This window comes from Peromyscus leucopus, chromosome 11, assembly GCF_004664715.2.
Source record: "Peromyscus leucopus breed LL Stock chromosome 11, UCI_PerLeu_2.1, whole genome shotgun sequence".
NCBI lineage: Eukaryota > Metazoa > Chordata > Mammalia > Rodentia > Cricetidae > Peromyscus > Peromyscus leucopus.
The window spans coordinates 32,963,175-32,980,022 of NC_051072.1; positions in this window are offsets into that span (position 1 = coordinate 32,963,175).

Consider the following 16,848-nt stretch of genomic DNA (forward strand, 5'->3'; position numbering starts at 1 on the left):
GGGAGGAGAGGACTGGACCTGCCTAGACTGAGTCTACCAGGTAGATCTCAGTCCTTGTCCTCGGGGAGGCTTTGCCCTGGAGGAGGAGCAAATGGGGGATGGGCTGGGGGGAAGGGGATGGGGGCATGAGGGGGGAGAACAAGGGAATCCGTGGCTGATATGTAGAACTGAATGGTATTGTAAAATAAAATAAAAGGAAAACAATACGAATTATTTTGCTATAGTTTCATTGAAATGTTGTTTATGCCTGAAGAATTAATATAATCTCATTTATCTATGCAATGAATGCTTAGGTTTGGTCTCTTATGTGTATGTGAGTTGTTTAAAGTTTTGGATATGTTAATTTTCCCCTTTATGTGATCATTTCAACCTTGCCCTACATCCCTGAAATTCCTTCTTCTGCTTTTTCTTGTCTGCTGATAATGCTTCCTACTGTGTTTCTTATTTGATTTATCAAGTCTTTCATTTCCAAAGTTTCTGTTTGGTTGCTTTCCCAGGTCTTCACCTTCTCTAATAAACCCCCTCCAAGTATTGAGTTTCTACTCTGTTGCTGACCTCACTTTTACACCCACTTTTGTAATTTTCTTATCTAGGTCCTGAATTGATTTTTCCTACCTGGTTCATCTGGTTTGTTGAGTCGCTTTTATTGTCATTGATCCTCTTTAAAACTGGGACTCTGACATCTGTCTTTGGCACTTCAGTTGTTTCCTTCTTTTGATTCCCATTATTGCAGAGTTTTGAGGTTTTGAGGTTGTCATCATGGGCTACTCTGTGTGTGTGTGTGTGTGTGTGTGTGTGTGTGTGTGTGTGTGTGTGTGTATGTGTGTGTGTGTGTGTGTGTTTTGTCAGTTTGTTGCATGGTTGTGACTTCCAGTTTTTGTACCCATCTTCCCCAACTTTATTCTACATTTGTTTTATTTTGTGCAAATCCTCTTGGTGAATTTTCTTTACTCGATACTTACTGTGTTTCTTCTGGCTGTTTCAGGGGGAGGAAAATGCAGTTCTCATTAATGATTTACCAGTATTGTCATCGTTGACTTGTAACAATAGACACTTGCATTTTTCACTTGAGTCTCAAGTAAGGCTATTGTCACTAAGATATTTTTTGGAGGAAAATGCAGCTTATATATATAATAAAGAATTAATGGAGAAAATTGGAAAGGGATAAAATATGAAGACATAAGTTATAAGGGTTAGCAGTATGTGCTGTTGAAAGGAAGAAAAACTTTATAGTTGTAGAAAAGCCTTAAAATTCTATTCCTGTCAGATACACATTAAAACATACTAGCTGAACAACTGAAACACAGCATTTTGAATAAAGTATTAAAATTATAAAATAAAGAAAAACCTTGGATAATTACAATTTAAAAATAATACAGATGAGGACCAACATGAAACAGAAGCTTATATGAATTTTGCATTTTTTTCTCATAGGATGACTCTGTTTCTTTGTACCATCGGATTTCAGGTGGTAGAAAGGGACAACTTTGCTTAGTAATTCAGAAAAGTTAACTCAGTCATCTTACAGATGATAATGTTTCTAGTTCCAAAGTCAGATGTCTGTCAGAATTTCTATGGTCTAATGCCACCACTTCCCCAACCCCAGGAAGTTACAATCTTTCCTCTGGTGATGTAGGGTCATCTTTTCATGGGCAGGGAATTCTGAAATTCAGGATCTGAGTGTTTAAGAATGCTCTCGCACCTCGATGTGAGCAGTCTGGACACTGTGTCGGGTTCTGCAATGTGGCTCTTTGTAGTTCATAGTGACTGTGATCCAAAGGAAGAATCTTTTTCTTGGCTGGCTGGTCTCAACTTCAGGTTCCATAGCCACGCTTTCTTATTCACTCCCGTGCTTATCCTGTTCCAATCTGGTCCCCAGAAATACCTTGTGTGGGATGCTGCTGCGTTTAGACAGCTGGAACCTTCTCCCTCCTGCTCCCAAACTGTTGCTAAGAAGGCAAATTGTTGACTGCCACAGACAGACCAGCAGGTCAGCCGAAGCAGCCTTGTAGCTGTGTGCTCCCGAAGCCCAGGGCTTCTTCCTTCCCCATGAGTACTGGAAATCACATTTATTATATTTTTAGAAGGAGTAAACTATAAAATGTTGCTACGGAGCTCTCATAACTAGCATAATTGAGAAGATCCAAGCAGTATCACTAGAGGCATGTACTACAAACAAAATGCATACATTTTTCTAATACTCACGTGACTTCAACAATTTGCTCTCCATGAAATAATTGACCAACATTAAAAATAATGAATAAGGGAGTTGAATGCGTAATTTCTACTGTATTCTCTAAGTATAATATTACCCAAATTACAAAACTTGGTTATTTAAAACCTCTTATTTGAAATTATCTTAACTTGCAAATATAATTACGAATGGTTTGTTCTTATTATTAATAATTTTTAGGACGTAGAAACAATAATTTTAGGATGTAAACATGCTCACTTGTTGGGTTCCGCATTACCTATCAAACAGTCATGAATAGGGGAGTGAGGATTAAGAAGAAACAAATAGGAAAAGCAGAGACATAAAAGAGAAGACAGAGACACAGGATAGGTTTGGGAGGGCTCTCAGTCAGTACCTCAGTAGCCCCAAGTTTATTTTTCATCACCTTTTTATATAGAAGCAAAGAGGCAAAAAAGACCTTCTCCTCTCAAGGACACCATAGTTCAAGGAAAAAACAAGCTTAAACACCTCCTTAATTCTCAAGATATCTGGTAACAACAGCTTTGACCAAACATCCTGTTATCCAGCCTTAAGGAGCAAAGACAAGCTTGACTCTGATCTTGAGTCAATATGGAATCAAGCCACAAACTGGAGTCACTTTGGGCTCCCACACTCACTATAAAAGCAAACAATTAAAAACTTTTTGCTCGACATGGAACATGTTGAAAATAGCCCTTCCAGATTGATCTTTGCTACATGTGTCTAAATTATTTTTGTTATTGGTCATCTTAAAGAATTATTTTAAATATAAAATTTAGAGTGATTCAAAATAGAAGTGAACTTTTTTTAAAGATTTGAAGATGTTTCCATTAAATGGAACTAGATAAAAGACCTTAATATCGAGATTGTGAAAGTGGACAGCCAATGACTGGTCCAGCCTGAGACTCATGCCACAAGAGTGAGCCCACTCCTGACACTGACTGGGATGCTAGGACCCAAAGGCCAGATGACCAAGAGACCTAGGATAGAACCAAACATGGCTGGAGAGAAAATTTATCCATGAAATGATGTCTGATGACATTCTGATTTAGTCATAGATTGGTGACTACCTCAGTTGTCATCAGAGAGCCTTCATCCAGTAACTGATGGAAACAGATCCACAGCCAAACATTAGGCTGAGCTCAGGGAATCCTGCCAATGAGAGGGAGGAAAGATTGTAGGATCCAGAAGGGTTAATTAGACCTCAAGAAAACCCACAGAAACAACTAACCTGGTCTCACAGGGCCTCACAGAGACTGAACCAACAACCAGAGAGCCAGTATGGGACGAACTTAGGCCCTCTACATATATGTGACAGTTGTGCAGCTTGGTCTACTTATGGGACTCTTAACAGTGGGACCAGTGGCTGTCTCTAATGCTTTGGCTGGCTTCTGGGAACCAATTCCTCATACTAGGTTGCCATGCTTTGTTGATAGCCATGGGTGGCCTGCCCCTTTCTGAACAGAAACAGAAGAAGAGTGAATTGGGGGATTAGGTAGACAGAGGGAAGGTGCAGGAGGGCATGGGAGGAGAGGAGCGGGGAAAACTGGGGTTGGGATGTAAAATAAATAAATAAATTTAATATAAAAAGCCTTAGTGTGTCGATAGTCATATCACCCTAAAAGTACCTGATCTCATATAAACTATAACACTTTTAATATGTTCTACTTTAGGGTAGAAAAATTAAATGATGTGTTTTTGTCTTTCAAAATTTTTATGCAGTTTGTCAATTAAATGTTTCCAAATACACATTTTAAATTTACTCCTCCTTAACTATCATTCTAATGATTTTCAGAAGATCTGAGTCATATGACTTGCATACATAGGTTCAAGAGTTATAAGCCTTAGACTTACGCATGTATGAGGAATACATGACTGACTCATTAAGGAACAGATTTCAAAAGGCAGGACTTAATCAACTCAACCTTATGACTTGCACTTATTGGGAATTCCTCATTCATAGAGTATAATTGGAATCCCATGTCCATCATGAATGATATTACTAGCCCATACTCATATGTAACCACAAAGATCTAAGGGCATCACTTGTTAGTGACACTTTCAGACTGATTTCATCAAATATGCAGATATAGATAAGATTGAGAGACTGTCTAACCAATTATCTATTGTGTCATATTATCCCCATTTATTCTTAAACCACTGTATGACTCTCCAGTCTAACAGAATACAGCAGTACATAGTACACTCAAGTCTGCACAGAACAGATTTCCACAACTTGGTTTTACTTCTCTGAGTATCTTTTGTGATGATTGTCCTTCATATCCTTCAGTGGAATTGTCATATCGATGCATAAAAGTGGTAGTTTGGTTGAATATTTACTCTTAATTTCTTAACTTTCAAGTAATGTCATATTGATGCATAAAAGTGGTAGTTTGGTTGAATATTTACTCTTAATTTCTCAACTTTCAAGTAATGTTAAATGTAAGTGCACATTATTGTCTTTATATTTTTTCCTTGGAAAAATGTAACATATTTTTTGTTGGAGGGTTATGTATTGATATACATGCATATGTCTTCCTCGATAATTATGATGCTTATTTATAAAATCAGTTACTTTCCTAATGGATTTCATGTTTCATTTTAGTGTTTTATAGTTGTACCTTTGAGATAATGCTTTTATATTCATAGTTATGGTGTTTTAAAGGATTTTTATTTTTATATTATATATAATATGTAATATAACCCATTTAATATGTTATTTAAATAACTATTACTTAAAGCATTTATCATTTTTTTAGAAAATATTAATAGTCTATGTAGTTGTTATACAGTTTTCATTGTATTTTTGATTATTTATATAGATCAGTGCCTTATCTGGTCAGCATCAGAGAGGTCTCCTCTGGTAGAAGTCAGGAACAGATGTAGAGACCCACAGTCAGACATTGTGATTAAGGTCTACATTGGAGGTCTCTACCAAACTCCTCCCCTCTGAGCTCAGGGAATCTTGTGGAAGAGGAGGCAGAAAGATTGTAAGAGTCAGAGGGGATGAAGAATACCAGGAGAAAAGGCCCTCTAAATCAATATGATCAAAGCTCATATGAAGTCACAGAGACCAAGAAAGCAAGCCCAGGACCTGCATGAGTGAGCAGCAGGTCCTCTGTGTATATCTTATAGCTTCCAGTTTAGTGCTTTTATGGTATTCCTGAGCATGTGAATGAGTAGCTTGTGATTTTTGTGCCTTCTCTTGTGTTCTTTTCCTTCTTTAGGTTTGTCTTGCCCAACTTCCAAGTGAGAGTTTTTGCTTTATCTTATTATATTTCATTTTGTTAAAACTATATTTTATATTTAACTGCTTGAGCCAACTAGGGCTTGTATAGAAGGATTGTTTAGTGACTTTAATTTAGCTGTGCTTTTTTTTCCTGCTCAAGAGTGACTTTTTTTCTTTTCGTTGAAAGTCGTTGTCCACCATTTCACCTATTCCACAAATGCCTTAAGTTTCAGTTTTTGCTATCAAAACAACCACGTTTGTCCTTCTCTGATTAGCCTTCATCATTTTATACACCAGCATTGCCTGTCAAGTTTGCTCACCATTTGGGATTCATAGCCAGGTTGTTGACCAGAATTTCTGGAGCTACTGACATTATTTATGTCTGTCAATGCATGACATTTTAGCTTGCAGTATGGGAAATTCTTGTGTGTATTTCAAAAAGCTTTTATCACATTGTACCTGACCTTTCACTTCAGTAACGACCACTCACACTCTTTAAACAACTCAACCTGTTTTCATTGATGGCAAAAAAAGACCTCTGTTGTCAGCTACTGTTCTCTGCCTTTTATTTCGAACTAACTTTGATACTTCACACAGCTTGTTCTTAAATAAATCATATGTTAATTTTTTTGTGTTGCTCCTGAATTTAGAATTCTCTGTTCTTTCCCTTGTTTTTTATTTTAAACATATGCAAAAAAAACCTTCCCTAAACTCAATTTCACAGAATAGAAATCCAACTGACACTGTTGATTACACATTCCTGTTAGTAACATGTATTGAAAATACATATAAAAGCATTTCATATATACCACTATTGAAATTATCAACCAGTTGATACAAAACTATAAATATTATAAATTAGAATATGTTTACACACTCTAAATATCCCTTTATTAACTTTTGCCTTTGTGTTTCTTTGACCCTCTGAGTTTATAACTCAACTTATGCTCTTTTCTACGTGCAGCTTCTCATCTGTTGTTGCTATGCATATGGGTGAGCACAGTCATAAAAGCAATGTGGTTTCTCCTAACTAATCGACTGGAAGCCTATGATCATTACCTCAGTGTTGTATGATCTTACTTTCTCTGTATATATGGCCAAGGTACTGCATGAATTCTAATAGGTCTTAATAAAAACCATGAGCCAGATATCATTCAGATATCTCTGAATGATCAGAGAAGCAGAGCAAACCACAGCCACCACCTCTTACCTCACCAACTCCTTAGCCTGCAAGAGCTGGTGTCCCTTTCTCCTCCCACCTTACATTCCTTCCTCTGCTCAGCTATCTCACTTCCTGTCTCATCCTTCTTAATGCTGGGACTAAAGGTGTGTGTGATCCCAAGTGCTGGAATTAAAGGTATGGACCACTACAGCCTGGCTCTGTTTCTTTTAGACTGGATTAATATCATGTAGCCCAGTGTGGCCTTGAACTCACAGAAATCTCAATGGATCTCTGCCTCTGCCTCCCTAGTACTAAGATTAAAGATGTGTGCCCCCACTGCCTGACATCTATGGCTAACTGTGGCTAGCTCTGTCTTCTGATCTTCAGACAAGCTTTATTTTCTAGATTGCAAACAATATACCACACCAAGGTTTTAAATGAACATTCCTCCTTGAAAAAGAAATAAGAAAATTATAATTTGAAAACTGCCTCTCATACAGGGAAAATAGAGGTTTTTCTTGTTCCTCAGAACTTCTTTCATATTGCCCATGAAACAGCTGCACAGAAAAATCTACTCAGTAACAGTAAAATCAAAGTCAGAGCATAGCACATTCTGGCTGAACTTTCCTAGATAGATGAGATGTGAAATGCCATTGTCAGAAACTTCCAAGAACATTTGGGTCCATTATACAAAACTTGAAAGTTCTAAAAATCACTTTTATTGGCTTGGCATTAGTGTTTGTCTTATGTACTAGTTAATTTTTTTTCTTGATGCATTCAAAGTTTAAAAGCTATGTGTTGACTAATCTTACATTTTTTTTCAGGATTTTTTTCCTGCGTATATGTATTCCGAAACTCTAAGATTTGAAAAAAAGTGACTAGTATATATGTATGTGTTATAAATAAATAGTATGTGTGTATATACTGTATGCACCTGTGTTTTACACATGTATATTTTGTATACGTGTATATATTAAACATATGCATATACATAATATGTATGTATAACTATGCACATTTTTGTACTATATATGGTTTTTAATTTAAAAGTGCATATATTCAGTCTAGAAAAATTTAAATGTCTCATGACTTTATTATATTTATATTTGTGAACCTTTGTTTACAAACACCAATTCTGTTAACAGCTCAATACATTTTAGTTACTATTTTTGGGTTTTTTTTTGTTTTGTTTTGTTTGTGTTTTTTTCGAGACAGGGTTTCTCTGTGTAGCTTTGCGCCTTTTCTGGAACTCACTTGGTAGCCCAGGCTGGCCTTGAACTCACAGAGATCCACCTGGCTCTGCCTACCGAGTGCTGGGATTAAAGGCATGCATCACCACTGCTCGGTTTAATTACTATTTTTATGGAGAGTTTTTTTTTTAATTAGTCTGAAATTCCAATACTTTTATTATATTATCTGATTCTCTATAGGTTTTTCTGTAAAGGACATGGTAAATAAGATAAAATGCCAGCCTACAGAATGAGAAAAGATCTTCACCAACCCCACATCTGATCTCCAAAATATATAAAGAAATCAAGATACGAGACATCAAAATACCAAATAACACAATTTAAAAATGGGGTACAGATCTAAACAGAGAATTCTCAACAGAAGAACCTCAAATGGCCAAAAGACATGTAAGGAATTGCTCAACTTCCTCAGTCATCTGGGAAATGGAAATCAAAATGACTCTGAGATACCATCTTACACCTGTCAGAATGGCTAAGATCAAAAACACTGATGACAGCTTATGTTGGAGAGGATGTAGAGTAAGGGAAACACTCCTCCACTGTAGATGGGAATGCAAACTTGTACAACCACTTTGGAAAGCAGTACGGCTGTTTCTCAGAAAATTGGGAATCAATCTACCTCAAGACCCAGCAATACCACTCTTGAGCATATATCCATATATGCTTAATCATACCACAGGGACACTTGCTTAACTATGTTCATAGCAGCATTATTTGTAATAGCCAGAACCTGGAAACAACCTAGATGCCCCTCAACTGAAGAATGGATAAAGAAAATGTGGTACATTTATACAATGTACCATGAACTCCCACTAGCTGGGGTCAGCTCTCTCTCTGGGTTTCCCCATCATGCTTCTTGCTCATATAAATCATCCTCCCTCTCTTTGACTGGAGTCCAGAAGTTTGGCTCAGTGCTTGGCTGTGGATCTCAGCATCTGCCTCCATCGGTTACTGGAAGAAGATTCTATGATGACAATTAGGGTAGTAACTAATCTGACTGTAGAAAAACAATGACATCATGAAATTTGCAGGCAAAAAGATGGAACTAGGAAAATCATCCTGATTGAGTTAACCCAGACCAAGAAAGACAAACACAGTTATGTACTCACTCATAAGTGGATATTAGATGTAAAGCGAAAGATAACCAGGGTACAATCCATAGCCCCAGAGAATCTAGGTAACAAGGAGGAGCCTAAAAGAAAAATGTATGGATCACCCTAAGAAGGGGAAATAGATAAGATCTCCTGGTTAATCTGGGGGCTGTTGAGGCAGGGAGAAGGGAGGAAATAAGGGATGAGAACATGGGAGAATTGGATAGTTGAGTTGAGGGAGGGAAAGAGAGGGAGAGCAAGGAAAGAGATATCTTGATGGAAGGAGCCATTATGGAGTTAAGGAGAAACCTGCTGCTGGAGAAATTCCTAGGAATCCACAAAGATGACCCCAGAACATGCCTTTAATCCCAGCACTAGGGAGGTGGTAAGACAGGAAGCCTTATGGCTAGACAGAGAGAGGAATATAAAGAGGGAGGAGGTAGGAGCTCTGCCCCTTCAGCCTGAGGTTTCCCTATAAGTAAGAAGTCTCTCCAGTGGCTGGCTCCTCTGATCTTTCAACATTTACCTTGATATCTGACTCTGGGTTTTTATTATTAAAACCTATTAGGATTCATGCTACAGGTTCTTTGTTTCATAACGTTATGTCATGGGTATTCTTAAAAATATTTATTATTAATTATTATTATTATTACTTATTTTAGAGGTTCTTTGTGCATCTATATATAAAATGACTTTCTGGCTTTTGTTTCATGTGATTCCTGAGTGTACAAATCAGTGAGTTAGTGTCTCTATCTGTTTCTTGTACCTTTTCTTGGGCTTTTTTCTTCAAAGTGTTTGTTTTGTCCTATTATGATTTTTTATTATATTATTATATTTTGGTTTATTATTATTCAGCTAGATATCTGGTTATTTTCTAATGAATGTCAGAGAATGGGTAGATGTGGGTGGAGAGGAAATAGGGAGGAACTTGGAGGAATAGAGCAGTGGTTCTCAACCTTCTATTGCAGTGATTCTTTAATATAGTTCCTCATATTGTGGTGACCCCAACCATAAAATTATTTTCATTGCTACTTCATAACTGTAATTTTGTTAGTTGTGAATAATAATGGAAATATCTGATATGTAACAGCTGTGAAAGGATTGTAGGCCCTTCAAAGGGGCTGTGACCCACAGGTCGAAAATAGCTGGAATATAGTGAGGGAAACTGTAATCAGGATATATTGTATTAGAAATCAACTTTTAATAAAAAATTAACTATGAGAACAAGTGTAAAAATATATTTGCACAAAATCATATGTATGTCCTGCATGAAATTTTATATACGGGCTTATCTTCATAGATTCATTTTTAAAATAAATGAATTCTGAAGATTGATTGTGGTAGTTTGAATATAACTACCCCTGTAAGCTCATAAGGAGTGGCACTATTAGGAGGTATGGCTTTGTTGCCATGGTTTCAGCCTTTTTGGAGGAAGTGTGTCACTGTGAGGTGTGCTTTGAAGTATCATATATGATTAGGCCACACCCAGTGCCTCAGTTCACTTCCTGTTGCCTGAGGATCAAAGATGCAGAATTCTTAGCTCCTTATCCAACATCATGTCTGCCTGCCCACCACAATGTCCTGCCATGATGATAATGGACTAAACCTGTGAAACTGTAAGCCACCTAATTAAATGTTTTCCTTTATAAGAGTTGCCATGGTCACAGTATCTCTTCATAGCAACAGAAATCCTAACATGACAGAAGTTGGTACCAGAGACTGTGACATTGCTGTGATAGACTTGACCATGCTTTTGTTTGAGGAATATGGACCTTGGGACTGTGGATTAGACAAGCAGTTGAATGCTTAAAGTACTGTTTAATGGCAATACTAGTAGAAATATGGAATACAGTGGTGCTGTGTATAATTTGATGAACTCTGGGGATCTGGCTCAAGAAGTTTCAGAGAAGAATATTAATATGTGGCCCAGAGATTGCTCTTTGGATATTTTGGTAAAAGAATATGGCTGCTTTTTCTTCTTGTCCAAAGAGACTGTTTGAAGCTAAAATGAAGAGATTTGGATTAATTCTGTTGACAGAGGAAATCTCAAAATAGCCTAGCATAGACTCTTTCTGTCATGTGGTTATGGATGTTCATGCTTATAAAGATTTATAATGAAAAAGAGCAATCTAAGAAAGGGAAAGTACAAAATGAACAATTTGAGAAGAAAAAGAGTACCAGGAAGTGAAATGGTGCTAATTCTTGTGTTGAAGGAGATAAATAGTTTAAGAGATAGAATAAAGGGAGTGGTGAACTCAGGGCAAGATCCTGTCCATCTAAGTTTCCAACTTGTGAAAAGAAATTATAAAAAAGCTTGTAGCCAGGTATGGCAGTAGACATCTTTAATCTCATCACTCAGAAAGCAGAGGCTGACAGACCTTTGAGTTTGAGGCCAGCCTAGTTTACACAGCAAGTTGAAGGACAGCCAAGCTTAGGAAGTGAAGGAAACCATGGAAAACAGAAACCTGGTGAAGATGTAATTGAAAAGAGGTCCATGTTTCAGAACCAGCAAGCAGCAGACCTTGGCAGTTTCTGCCACATGGTTCTGGCTTTGGAATCAAGGATAGAATAATGGTGCTATGGGATATTCCTCTGCAACTAAGGAAAGCCTTTGAGGCCAAGCATATGTCACGTGTGTCTTTGAATGCAGTCCCAGAGAGGCCATTCTGCGAAGCTGTGAAGATGAAGCCTGGATTGCCTTGGAGACCTCAAGATGTTGGAGATGCCAGATCCATGGGATACCTGCCAAAGAAAGCTGCTAACAAGGAGTGGAATGAGTCCAAAAGAAATGTTACAATTAATAAAGCTGAAAAGAGTTGGGGATCTGAAGTGTGTTTTACATCCACATGGCCATGCAAAGTTTGGAGTTTGCCCAGCTTGTTTTTACTCTTGCTTTGGCCCAGTATTTCCTCACTATGCTCCTTTCCCTACATTTTTTAACAGTAATGTATCTCCTGTGCCATTATATGTTGGAATTATGTGATCTGTTTTTTTTATTTTGATTTTTGATTTAAAAAAATTTTATTTATTTTACATACCAACCACAGATTCCCCCCTCATCCCTCCTCGTGCTCTTACCATCCCACCTAAACCCCTCCCCACCGACAACCTACCCCTCATCACCTTCTCCAAAAGAGTAAGTTTTCCCATGGGGGAACAGCAAAGCTTGGTATATTCAGTTGAGGCAGGACAAAGCCCCTCTTTCTGCTTAAAGGGTGAGCAAGGTGTCTGACCATAGGTAATGGGATCCAGAGAGCCAGATCATGCATCAGGGATAGATCCTGATCCCACTGCCAGGAGCCCCTCAAACAGACCCAGCAGATTTTGATTTTATAGAGGATTACAGTTAAGAGATTATATAAATCTCAGAAGAGACTTTGAACTTTGGACTTTTAAACATTGTTAAGACTGTGATAGACTATGGAGACTTTTGAAATTGGACTAAATGCATTCTGCATTATGATATTTTTACAGGCTTGTTGGGGCCAGGGAGTGGAAGGTAGTAGCTTGAATGTAACTGTAACTGTTCCCCATAAGCTCATAGGGAGTGGCACTATTAGGAGTGTGGTTTCTTACAATGGGTATGGCCTTGAAGGAAGTGTGTCACTGTGGGGTGGGCTTTGAGGTCTCATATATGCTCAAGCCATGTCCAATGAAAGAGACCACTTCCTGTTTCCTGCAATTTGAGATGGACTCTCAGCTACTTCTCCAGCACCATGTCTTCTTGCACACTACCATGTCCAGTCATGATGATAATGGACTAAATCTTTGAAACTGTAAGACATCCAATTAAATGTTTTCCTTTATAAGAGTTGCCAGGGTCATGGTATCTCTTCATAGCAATAGAAACCCTAAGACATAGAGTAAATAAGTTCAGCTAGTGTGAGCTGGGAATGTGAATAAATACATAACAGTGCTAACAAATGTTAAAATGTCTTACTTATAAGTAATGCTGATGTTACAATTAGGTTGTACAAAAACTACCATATAATAAGGATAGATTATTTATGACAAAAACATTTTATTAAAAATAAAAAAGAATGTCACAGTGTCAAAAATGGAAGATAACCCACTTTCAGTCATGATAGTCTAATGGTAAATACCAAAACAGATGAAACACTTAAATCGGGTCGTAATGCTTCTGTTATTCACATACTGCACCTGTGCGATGGTGCTGTGACAGATACATTTGAACATGTTTAATGTTTCAAAATCTGCAAAGGCAATTAGTGGCAATAAAATTTGTATTGGATTTGGATAAATTTTAGACAATTAGCTGTCCTCCAAATGTGATTTAGCCAAGTATCCCAGTGGGACACGTGACTTATCCACATTTACTACTCATTAGAGGAAAGTAATTCTCATCACAGTTGAGCATGAAGATATTTATTGTAATAAATTCAGATCAGCTAACATACTCTATAACCCTTTGGTGAAGTACAAACCTCTAAGTTAAGTGCATGAAATATAAAATGATTACTGATATGTGTTCTAATATAGATTGCATGTGTACACATACCTGAAAACTTCAAAGCTGCATATTGTATTTTAAAAATAGAATTATATAGTATCTTCATTTAAACAGTCCTTCTTGTGCACACACAGAGAGGTAAATTAGAGTACATTTTCTTACACTAAACCCACCATTATTTCTGGATAGAATACTCTAGGTGATTTATGTATTGTGTTATTTCCATGTGAATTATACATGCATGAATAAGCACACACATAATTGTTCAAGTGTGTTTCAATAACACAAAAATTGAAAATGTCTCATGGCTGGCTATTGTGCATGGGGCTGATAAATACCACCATAACCCAAACCATGTGCCATTTTTACTGTTTTTCCTCTTATTTTTAGTTTCTTCCCATCATTGTCCCATCTTTTCTTCAATGTGATCCATCGTCTTTAGGAAAAGAATACTCTTCCAAAATTCTTTAAATACCCTTCTAGCCTAAAATGATACAAACAGGCTCCAGGAAGTCACATGTATCCATCCAGGGCACAGGTCACGTTTGTTTACACAGGGCCCCCATCTCCTCATCTATCTCCAAGGTGCTGATGCTGCCTTATTTCCTCGCAATGACATTTCCTGTCAGCAGCAGAAGTGGGAAACCCTGTTTGATTTCATGAGAATGTGCCTGCGGTTTTCCATCAAATTGAATCATCTGTACACGTGTACAGCAGGAACTCACAGAACATAGAATAAAAAATTCCTTCTTAATCATAGGATTGAATCCCTATATAAATTAAGAATATATATAGGAGAATTTCTTAAATATACACACTGAGGAAAGTTACAGATATATGAAGAACAGAAATGGCCTATTTGAAAGTTAGGACAATAGGGGGAATATGCCTTCCTGGTTCTTGGCTGTCATCATAAATCTATTTGCTTTCCTCTGAAAAATTCCTACCATTTTAATGAATGAGAAAGTGGGTTCCAATGACCTCTTCTAAACCAGTGCAAAATCACAAAATAATCAGGATTCCTATGTAGTCCAAAGAAGCCATCTCTATTCAAACAGCTGCAAATGCTCTTTCTATTCTTACTCATGGTTTTACCAAGTCTTATTAATTTTCAATGAATCCATTGACACATACCACTATACATGCACACTCAAACACACATATGTAATTATGTATTATCTATTGTTGTTTTCTCCTTTAAAATTCAGAAATGTGTGTTCCCATGTAGTAGTTTTCCCCCCAAATCCCAAAACCCAGAATAGGACCTACCAAAATTTTTCAAATAAATGAATGATGTACAAAAAATAAATTATACATTTGTAACTCTTTACATTTATAAAATTTCTTCATCTACTATAACCATATAAGTAATTTCTATATAAGAGATTTCATTTAATTTCTTATAGTTTTACTACTTTTTAACTTTTTAAAAATAATTTTTACTAAGAAATTCAAAATTGACAGGATATAAAATAATCATTTCAATAAGATAAATGATTTTACACAGACAAGATTAACTATAAATAAGTTATATAGATACGCTGCATTCTAGAAAATACTAATGAAAATCTTGGAAAGTGGAATATGAGATTTGTCAATGAGGACTAAAAAATATTGAATAAAATTTTGAAAGAAGGCAGAAAGTAGAATTGGTTAATTTTATTCTTTAAATACAGCATTTATCTTGGTCATGTACATTATTATTTGGTGATTTATTTTGTGCATATCAAGCAATTTTTAGATAACTTTGAAAAATAGGGCCGGGTGGTGGTGGCACATGCCTTTAATCTCAGCACTCGGGAAGCAGAGCCTGTGAGTTCAAGGCCAGCCTGGTCTCCAAAGCAAGTTCCAGGAAAGGCGCAAAGCTACACAGAGAAACCCTGTCTCAAAAAAACAAAAAGAAAAAAAAAGAAAATTATATCCACAGATAAGTATAACTCTCACTCATCAAAGAAATACTTCTATTTGCAACATATGCACACCATTAAAGAAAATCGTAACTGATCAAAATGCAGAGAACAATTGGTCTTGTACCCTGACCTAACTGATCCATCCACAGCACAAGTCTTTCATCTAATGCTCAGGAAACATCACAAAAGAGAGATCGAAAGACTGAAGGGTTAGAGGAACAGGAAGTGTGATGTGGGATTGTATCTCCTAGGAAGGACAAGGAAAACATACTCATGAACTCTCAATAAATTGGCTTTCTAGACAAGACCTGAACATGGATGAACATTACATTCTGCTATACTCATCAACTTATACTCAAAGACCAGTGCCTAGCCCAATTGTCATCAGGCTTCCTCCAGCAGCTGATGGGAGCAGATGCAGAGACTACAGCCAAACATTACATAGGGAGAGAGCTCAGCCTGGAGATCTCCAATGGGTCCCTCCCCTTGGTGCTCAGGAAACCATGTGGAAGTGGGAGAGAAAGATTTATAGGAGCCTCAGGGGTCAAGGACACTATGAGAACACAGCCCACAGACATCAACTAAGCAAGCCCCGCTGAGACTCACAGAGTCTGAAGCTGCAATCATGGAGCCTGTATGGATTCATGCTAGGTCCTCTGCATACACATTATGGTGGCTAGTCTGCTGTTTTTGTGGTACTCCTCACAGTGGAAGTGTCTGTCACAGCAGAGTGGTGTTTCTGACCACTCTGAGGACACTTTTTCTCTTACTGGGTTGGATCATCCAGGCTTGATAGGAGGGTTTGTGCCTAGTCTTATTATGTCTTGTTGTGTCATGTTTATTGGCTATCCCTGGGAACCATGCACTTTTCAGAAGGGAAACAGAGGAGGAATGGATCTAGGGGAGAGGGGAGATTGGGGAGGAAAATTGGGGGAGGGACCAGAGGAATGGAGGGAGGGGAAATTGTGATCAGGATATACTAAAAACAAAAATTTAAATTTAAAAAATTGCTGAAAGAAGAAGCAATGGTTTCTCCCCCAGGGATAACCCCCCCAATTGGTTATCCAATACCAAGTGTTCAGCCCTGAAATAATATAGATATATACAAGTCACATTTTGTAGACTGATCATACATTTAGGATTATATGACTCATGTATTTATGATTATTGCATTTATATATTTAGGAATATCTATATATACGTATCAACAATTAAAGAAAAAGAGGCTATGCATTTAGAGTGAGCCAGGGGAATTGGGATTGGATAGAGGAAAGGAAAGAGGGTAAGTATATAATAATTTTAATTTTAAAACATTCTTTTTTCTTTTAAAGAAAATGTAGACCAATCTTCAGTCCTGGCACTTCGGCATTGGAGTTTCTTAGTCCTTCCAGGGCAGCATGGAAGCAGTGGGGATGAGGTACAGCAAAGTATTCACAGTGTGAGAAGTGATAGAATTTCTGGTCTTTTTTTTTTCTTTTCCAGTTTCCACCTGGACTGTCCTTGAACATCTATTTTATAGATGA